The sequence below is a fragment of the Aulonocara sp. 'chitande type north' Nkhata Bay genome, linkage group LG22 (genome assembly GCF_057382095.1).
Source record: "Aulonocara sp. 'chitande type north' Nkhata Bay isolate Kocher_YH1m ecotype deep benthic linkage group LG22, A_spYH_male_GT1.1, whole genome shotgun sequence".
NCBI classification, from domain to species: domain Eukaryota; kingdom Metazoa; phylum Chordata; class Actinopteri; order Cichliformes; family Cichlidae; genus Aulonocara; species Aulonocara sp. 'chitande type north' Nkhata Bay.
This window is the reverse complement of record NC_141364.1, coordinates 27,855,066-27,865,324: the sequence shown is the minus strand read 5'-3', so window position 1 is coordinate 27,865,324 and position 10,259 is coordinate 27,855,066.

The following is a 10,259-nucleotide window of genomic DNA, read 5'->3' as shown; positions in this document are numbered from 1 at the left end:
TCCATAAGTCTCTGAGACAAACTCTGAAAACCTGCTCACAGGAGCATCGTGGATCGCCAATAAAGCCAGCACCGAGATTTACCAACAGTGTTAAGTAGAACCACACAAATGAGTTAGAAAAAGCACTCACATTACCTGGTGTTGTACCACCCTTGTAGCAACATCAAGAAAATGATCCCAATATACAGCATACAATATAATACCTGCTTGTCTTCACATTTTTTGGTCTGAAAGTGAAATGGACTGTTGGTCCTTTTATTGATTTGAGCTCGGGTAAAGTAGTCCTAAGCCCTTACAGCTAGAAAGGCTGAGTAGTAATGCAATGACCCAGACTGTGAAAGGTACTTTTATCCTCTGGTCTTTGATTCTCTGCAGGACCATTCCAAAGTGACAGGGCCATAGTTTGGGAGTCGGTGGATAAATAGCCATGCAAACTCTGTGATGGTCACTCAGCCTTTTATTTTGAAAAATTACCAACCAACTGCAGGCCGAAGTGCAGCCAACTCTTCCCTATACCTGTTAGATTTGTGCACTGGCCCATATCCACTTGGCTGTAGCTTCAGATGGTAGTGAGCCATGTTGCTGCTCCAAAGACAGGAAAAGCAGGATCAAGACTCTTTATTACCCCTGCCTATGAAAAATTGATTTTGTGGCCTCAAGGCTTTTAACTTGTGTCTAGGAGATATTTATTTTAAGACGAGAGTAGGAGAAGGGAGGACGGGGGAGCTGCTTCATTTGCTAGGCTGAAATAATTCAATATAATTTTTTATACTATTGGGAGAGATTGATATATTGGTGTGAGTGATATAGTGGTCCACATGCCCTTCAAGTCTAATATCTTCCTCCATGTTCATGTTAACAGCTCGCCAATAAAGTACTTATATTACATGTTATATAACCAGTTAATTTGTTCACAGTAATTCTGCTATATTTCATGTCAGCTGTGTCACCTGTATTGTAGCTTGGAAACTATAAAGGCGGTAAGCTCAGAGCCCCAGCTGGTGATCATGATTAGGCAAACACCCACCAGCAGAAATAGCAATTTGTTACATCTGCAGAGAAGCACAGAGTTATTCTTCTTACATGGCCCAAAGTACCTATTTTTAGGGTTTACATCACTTTCTTTCTTCCGGCCTGTTGCAGTCTCATGTCGGGCTTAAACATGAATTGATTTTAATTTGAACTTTTCTTCTATCAGAGAGAATTGTCTACTTGTTACAGAGTATTCCCAGTCATTCCCAGACATTGTCTCCACTTTAATTTCTGTGGGGAAGAGTATGTGATTTCCCCTAACCACTGACTAAAGCTTGTAAACAACTTGATGACACTGTTGGTCCCAAACATTGTGTTGACTGGCTAATTGTTTGTCTTCCTACGGCACTCGCTGGACTTGGGTATCGTGTTTAGACAAATTATTCAACTCAGTAAAGTAGATGGAGTCTAAGGGATGATTTTTGAAAACAGTTTCTGTGACTCTGCAGCATTTTTGTGCATAATATTTGATTTTCAAAGAGTGGATAAAACCATCTTTGGATATGCATGAACACCTTGAGTTGGTGCTTGACTACACATTCTCTTAATTTTAAGATTTTACATATCAGTACATAATATGTTTCCAGTCCTTACCTACATTTTGGTTTGGTTTAGTTTTTTACTAAACCTCTGAATAGAGTTTTAAAGGGGAAAATTTTGTGCTTTCTATATTATTGTTGCAGTTTTCAAGTCAACTAAAGCGTAAAACAAAAAAAAGCTAACGGCTACTTTCTTGATGTTTGAGAACTAATGTGTGTTGGCATCAGTCCAAAACAGGAGGTCAGCAGGTCAGTTAGTGCAAAGCTTTGCCATAGTGAGTCTGGGCAGGGTCAAACTGACGGTTTTTATTGTCAGTTTTACAGTTTATGGTTTATAAGGAAATATTGTTGCACCATAGGATACTTGTGTCACTTGTTGCTTACAACAACCTGCTACACTGTGGCTTAAATATTGCTGAGCTACCAGGAGTGTTCCGTTCACTGTCTACACTATGCTGTAGAAATTTCAATTGGAATCTGAAGGCTTGCGAAATCGGTTTAACTTTATTTTACTCTGTTTGGTTGACCACTCATCTCACAGGTGTGGGTGGGGCATTTCAAAAGTAAAAGTGGCTTCAAGTCCTCATTCTCCAAAGGTCTTCAGGCAGGAGCGTGGGACAGACACAAAGTTTAAGTTCTGTGTCCTGAGTGAGGACGTTAAATGGTTATCAGGCACATACGAGGAACACAGCTGAGTAACAGCAGATCAGGATGGATAAAAAATGAACCGTGCTGATATGAGCAGAAGAAGACGTTGCCAAAAGATATTCCTGATCAAAGGGGTGACATTTTCTGGAGCAGCAATCAAAACCACTGTTTTGCCCGCAATGCGATGTAAGAAATTCTTCTAATAGCACTAAGGCAGTCAAGCGTAGCCTATAGGCCTCATTAGGAAAAATATAGCTGGCTGTCATGGCAAATATAAAAGGAATAAAGGTTTGGCTCCAGAACCAAAACAGTGAGAATGTCTTCAGTAGAGATGGAAAGCATCTGTTATATAACATTTAAATATTTTACTGTGATGATCATCGGTGCCAAAAGCAGACCTGACTGAACACCAGAATCCTCAGAGGGGTGCTTTCAATACAGAGGATCATTTACAGTGGTGGTGACCTACTAATCATAAGTCATAATTAAGACACAAAACTAATGATCAACAGGAACATCTTTCTTCCTCTACATCAACATTTTATTGACCTATCCATTGACCCTGACCTTCTTGAAGGCAAACATATTTTTGAGGCAATTTGTGAAATAACTGATGATGTCTGCTAAGACCAGTAGAGGTCACTTAATAAAATGTAACTATGGGTTGGTTCATGTAAGATATTCTTTTTCATTTTTTATGGAGAGCCATTAGGGACAGCTATTAACTCATTCACTGCCAGCCATTTTCAAATGGCTGGCAGTGAAACAAAACAAGACTTGCACCACATTTTTGTCTCACTGCGCAATCCCTTACGTGCGCAAACCCTGCACCTCCTTGCAGGTCTACTTTTACTGCTGGTGGGCTTCAGTTCAACTTACGTTGACTGCCATTGACGTCTATAGACGTCAATGGCAGTCAACGTAAGTTTTTCAATTGACGTCTATAGACGTCAATGGCAGTGAATGAGTTAACACCGTTTCTACCTGACATGCTCAGGCTACACATTTCAGAAGTTTCTTTTTAGCTATATATACTCTTACAGGTGCAAGCTTTAATATGTTAGCTGGTGAAGAGAAACTTTAATTTCAATTCAATTCAATTTTACAATTTCATTTTTTAATAAATAAAGTATTTAATAATGCAATTTTATTTCTCTTGCACCAAATCACAGCATCACTTACCTCAAGGTGCTTTATATAGTTAGGTAAAGACCCACCAATAATACAGAGAAAACCTTAACAATCAGATGATTCAATATGAGCAAGTGCTGTGGCAACAGTGGGAAAGAAATACTCTCTTTAAACAGGACGGAAACCTCTGGCAGGACCAGGCTTGGACAAAGACCTGCTGCGGAAGAGAGCCATAAATTAATAATAACCAATGATTAAATGCAGAGTCGTGTATAAACAAGTAGTGAGTGAAAAACTGTGAATAAGGAAGAAACACTCAGTCCGTCATGAGAAGCCCCCAGAAACCTAGGCCTATTGCAGCATAAAGAAGATAACTGCCTTCATGGATAGATAAAGTTGGGTATCATCTGTAAAGAAGTGAAAATGTATGCCATGCCTTCTAATGATACTAAGGCAAGCATGTATAATGTAAAGAGAAGTGGTCCTGGCACTGAACCCTGTGGAGCTCCATATGTGGAACTCTCCATTTACATGAACAAATTGGAGTCTACACAGATATGATTCAAACCACTGCAGCGTAGTACCTTTAATACCTACAACATGCACTGATCACAGGTGGTCAACAGTACTGAAGGCTGCACTGAGGTTAAGAATGACAAGCACAGAGATAAGTCTACTGTCAGGGGCCATAATAGAATAGAATAGAATAGAATTCAACTTTATTGTCATTGCACATGCACAGGTACAGGGCAACGAAATGCAGTTTGCATCCATCCAGAAGTGCTTTAGTGATATAGATATATTACAATATATATTAGCAATAATATAGATATGTAAGTATATTACAGAAATGGGTCTATTATGTTATAATGTACACGGTATGAGGTATGTTGTGAATATTCTATAACTCTAGGTATGTACAGACTGTAGTGAGTACAAGCTATGTACAGGCTATGAACAGGATATAAATATGAAAAACTATACAGAATATGAAATAAATAACTTTACAGAATCTGAGATATACAGCTATACAGAAATGGGAACTATGCAAGTTGTAAACAGTTGTAGGATTAAAGATTATCGAATGTACAGAATGATTATTTACACAGAGCTATACAGTAGTGCAGTTAAGATAAGTGAGATATAATTCCTACAGAGGCTATATAAAGTGCTAGAAGATCATTTGTAACCTTCACTGTTTTTGTTCTGTGACAAGCTCTGAAACCTGTCAGAAACTCTTCAGATAAGCCATTTCTCTGCAGATGATCATGTAGTTGTTTTGTGACTACTCTAAGAATTTATGAAATAAAAGGAAGGTGACTTTAATACCACACAGCAACATATGTGCATGCAATTTACTACTTTGGTTATCGTGGCAATATTATTTTAAGTTGATATAGAAAATTCTCCCAGGAGAACACTTACATACTATTATGCCAGAGCAAAATATTCTTTTAAAATCCTGTTTTTTGTCAATTAGTTCTAAATAATAAGTAATCAAAACAAACACCAAGGATCGTCTGTATATACTGAATTCTTGGCCAGTTTTCCTATAATTTTACTTAAACACCGGACTATATTACACAGATTAAATCCTATCGTACATCGAGACCAGTGCACTCCTGGTGTATGGTGTTCTAGTTTGGGTGCACAAAGCTACGGACACCCTACCAGGAGTGCACTGCTGCTGCTGTTGTGGTGTTTGTGTTACATTTGAAGTGATTTAATATGAATGGAAAGGTAAACGAAGGGTTGCAGAGGAAGCTTTTGAGCAAGCGGATGCTAAGCTGCTGCGGTAGCACTTTTTATCACACGCTTCCTGAGTCAGACCTTTAGCTGTGGTCTTATTATTCACAATATGTTCTGTATACAAGTAGCTCAGTAGATATAAGTCACTGGTCAACATGAGGTCTCGGCTGTTTCATAATTTATCTGAGCAGCAGAGCAGATAGCCTGTGTTTCCACTTGTTACTGCGCTGCATAAATTACATCTAACGTTTTAGTATAAACAGCCTGTTTTTAATGTTAGGGTGGCCTATTTTTAATCAGCCATGTGGTCAAATATTCACACCAGATTGTGCTTTCCTCCACAGCCAACAGATTTTTTATTTAGAGCGGCCTGCTTGACAAATCTGAATTGGTACAGAACACACCACAAAAACAGTACTTACTTTCATGCATTTAAAAAGTTTGACCACTCATTTTTCACAGTTATTATAGTGCATGGTGACAAATTATAGGCTCAGTTATGTAAGCACTGGGTATTCAGCACAGTTCTGCATGCACCTGTTTTTAGCGAGTAATGCGGGTGGGCGGGAAATACCAATGCAAATGCCTGGGGTGGTATGCAGGGAAGTAAAGTTTGGAGCGTTAACTGCAGTCACATCACAGTGTCTACAGTGGGTTGACATTTTAACCGCTGTTCTGCTAATGGAATGTAAGCAACACCTGCAACATTTACAAAATGTGTATGCAATACTCTCTACGCATTGGTTAATGTGCTCAATAAAAAAAAAAAGAGAGAGAGAAAGAGTGTCATGGTCCCCGTGTCTCGCCGGCTGACCCCACGCTAGGTGACATGTTTTGTTTTCTGCTCCCTGTCTCTCTCTCCTCTGCTGGGGCAGTGCTCATTACTGGCTCCCGCCCATGGCCCAAGCCCCTTTGTTCAGTCACCACACCTGCTGATGATCCCCAGTACTCCTAAGTCCTACTTAATAATAATAATAACTTTATTTATAAAGCGCTTTTAAACAAAGTGCTGTACAGCTATTTGAAACTAAAAAGAGGAATAAATAAAAGGGATAAATAGCAGTACAAGTAAAAACACAATACAAGTTAAAAACAAAAAGAATTTGAAAACTAAAAGACGTAGAATTAAGACATGTAAGACAGGGTGAACAGATGTGTCTTCAACTTAGTTTTAAAAGCCTCCACAGAACATGCCTGCCTAATATTTTGAGGGAGGTTGTTCCACAAGAATGGGGCACGAAAAGAAAAAGCACGCTCTCCAACTGTCTTTTTTCTGGCTCTAGGAACCTCTAGAAGGCCAGAGTCCTGAGATCGTAGAGCACGGGATGGAACATAAAGGTGTAAAAGGTCGGAGAGGTATGAAGGTGCCAATCCATTTAAAGCCTTGTAGGTGAGCAGCAGGACCTTAAAATCTGCTCGAACCTGAGTGAAGAGATCTCAGAACAGGTGATGTGCCCAATACTGACCACAACTTCTTTATAGCCCAGGCTGGTAGAGGATCCAAAGAACAGGTTGTACATCGAGCTGCTTTTACAACCTTAGTTAATACGGACAGGGAAACAACCTTGAAGTCAGAGAACAGTTCATCAGTACCAACAGGCAAAGCAGCTGAGTAGTCTGACGAACAGCTTGAGGAGGGAGTAATCTGAGTCCTAACTGTTTCAGCCCTGTTTCTGAAAAACATAAGAAAGTCGTGAGCTGTCAAATTAGAGCAGCAGAGAGTTGACTTACTCTCTGTAAGTTGTGACACTGTGTTGAATAAGAGTTTTGAGTTATGCTTATGACTCATGATGAGATTTGAGAAATAATTTCAATTCAATTTAATTCAATTTTATTTATATAGCACCAAATCACAACAAAAGTCGCCTCAAAGTGCTTCATAGATACGATTTGCTGTCATTACTTAAAACAGTGGTCCTACGCTACTCATCGCTGGATCATTGAGCAATCTGCATCTTTCCTGGATCTGTCCCTGCAAACCTGCAAACCCTACCCTGTGCGCGAGAGGCTGCAGAGGAGAGTGGAGTGGGGGGGGGAGGAAGAGTATAGCTGGACAGGTCACCAGTCTATCGCAGGGCTAACACAGACACAGACAACCATTCACATTCACACTTATGGGCAATTTAGTTTCCCCAATTATTACTTTCCCCAACTTTATTTTTTATTTTTCTTTATTTTCAGTTATTACAGTCAGAACTGACAGGAAAGAGAAAGCAAGAGAGGTTAGAAAGAGAGTCAACAGAAAATTGATCCATGCTGTAAAAACTGAGGTGGTTGAAAAAGCTTTGAAAACAGTTTCCAAAATCTTTTATTCTTAAGGAAAAGAATAGGAAACCTCAAAGGTGTAGTCTTAGTTGAGCAGTATTAGCTTTGGCTACATGAAGGCAGCAAACAAACCTATAAACACAATGACAAATTTTGTTGAGCCTATCAAAAGGCAACAGTAAAGAAGTAAAATATAAAAATAAGAATTAAAAACAAAACAAAACATAAAAATGCCAAAAACAGTTTCAAAAGCAGTTTCTCAATTTCCCATATCAGGCAGGTCAATAACCACAAACTGGTCCTAGTGAATTCATTTTCATCACTACAAGCATTCTGACAATTTCATCAAGTTAGTGTCAGACAGACACAATTTATCTTTTGTAATAAAAGCAGCAGTTTCCAAGGCCCAATTTACAGGCCTTTAAAATCCTAATATTCCCTGCAGTAAAAAAAACAAAAACAAAACACCCTTAAAATACAGTCGTCCACTTATTTATTTTGAATGTAGCACTTACCCAGCACAAATAATAAGGGCTGATAGAGTTTAGCGCTTGATATTAAACAGTATAATCTGTTTTCCATTTTCATGGCCACTGCGTCACCCGGCTCCTCCATTTCTCCAGCTGAGCAACAATGACCAGTCAAGAGACCCACATGATTTCCCGTATATAAACAGCTTATTTCTTTGTCGTGTTGTGCAGCATGGCCTTCAGCTACATTAGCATCAGCCTTCAGTGCCTGAAAACAACAACAGTGAAAGTGTTTCTTATGTGTTGAATTTTCCATAGAACCCAATTACAAAATGTCTCATTCATGTTCTCAGTCTGTGATTTGGTAACTTCTCTTGTTGCTCGTTTTTAATTGTAACAACAACAACATAGAAGAGTCGGCATTCTGGCAAAGGCAAACTTGGCATACATTAAAAGAACCTCTGTTTAACATACAAATCTTTATAGTTAGACTACAAAAAAACTCGTGGGGACAAAACGTCTGTCTCCACGAGTGACTGTTGGTGCCCACAAGTATAGTGACATGCCAATTTTCTGTCCTCACAAAAATGTCTAAACATGTACGTACACACACACACACACACACACACACACACACACACACACTAAAACAACAGCCATGTTTAAAGATCAACACTTCTCTGAGGATCCAGCATCTATACTATATGCTATTATCATCCTAATGATACAGTAAAACAAGTTAAACATAACATGCTTTAAAGGTAGTCAGCTTGTTCTTTGCTTTTCTTTTGTTGTCAAAGATGCAAAAAGATGGAACATGTTTGCTGTTAAAATAATTCAGATGAATAAACCCAAGTTAGTATTGATTTATGAAAAAAAAATTGCGTTTTGCTATTATAATCTTTTGCCTAGCTGGCTTTGCAACAGTCACACTACGGAAAAACAATGGTTGCAGATTTTGGCAAAACCAAAATTATTGCAGCTATGTGCAAAAAAGTTGCAGTCTCGGTCTCATTGCCTCTGAAATGGTTTCTTTGCAGGACAAGTCTGCAACTACTTACAGTCAGTTGAGGTCTTCAAAGCGACTTTAGTCCAATAAGATGAAGTCTGCCTGTGATCAGTCTGCTATGAGTTTGGAATTGAATGGGATCAAGTTGACAAATGTATACAATCTGTTTATGATAAAATGTTGATATATTAGCAAAAATTGCTAATTTGGTGCAGTTTTTTTGCAAATACGTTGCTGTCAACACACACAAAAATACACTTTAAATATAAATTCAGAAATTTGAATGAAATTGTGAAATATCTCCACAAATAGTGACGGTAAACAGAGGCCCGGCAGATGACTTGGGATCATCTGCACATAGTGGCATTGATTACAACGTACTGGCAATCTCTCTGCATTTTTAAATTAGACGCTAATTACCTGCAAACATTAGTCAATCTGTCTGAGAGTGATTGCACTCAGTATGTGTTTGAATACAGGTAGTACAAATACACAAGTTACATATTCCAAACGGATGTGGTGACTCAAAACTCTTTAAACAGTACAAAGTCTCAATGGATAAACAGTCTGGTGAATTGTTAAGCCTTAATGTGTATATAAGTCATAGCAAATGACCACATGAGTCCAGATGTAAACGGGCCTACATAAACAAGTCAAAAGTCACATCCATTGGTTAGATTCTGAAATATGTTATACAGATCATTTTTGGTTTTTTATGTTTTTATAGTAGCAGAGTGTGTACGTTCAATAGCTGTTGCACTAAAGCTGTGTTATCATACTCAACACAGTCTACTGTAGCCCTCAGAATACATGCTTGTAGTTTGATCTTTTACACCAAAAATGTTTGATTTTTCTCCAGCAAAGCTCTTAAAGTTCCAAATACAACTGACATCTCTGAGCTGACCTTTCGCTCAGCCTTCAGTTCAGATCACGGCCAAGTCAAGAGGACATTTAAAAGTAAGTAGTAGAGGTTTTTTTGAGTGTGGCACAATTCCAACCTTTTGTCGTGTAGTTCAGTTAGTGAGAAGTAAAAAAAAGCCTCTCATTACTCTGTTGTATTGATTCAACACTGTAATTATGGAGCATTTGGTGGACAACGTTTTTTATTCCCATGCATCAATTTTCCAATTAACCTGACAGAGATTTGAGGGGGAATTTATTCTGTGTCAAGAAAAAAAAAATGGAACTGCTGTGCCAGGAAACAAACGCGGTGGGAATGACGCGTTAAAGGCAGTCACTGTGAGAAGAGTACTGATGCTTATTGGTGCTTGAGTAAAGCAGGCGTTGCACATGTCAGGGTGTATAGGGGTGATCTGAGTGACACATTTTGAAAGAATGAACAAAACCAGTCAATAAAATATTTACTGCATGCACAGTTGTTATCCTAATCTCTGCAGTTAGCTCATGGGTGCGCTA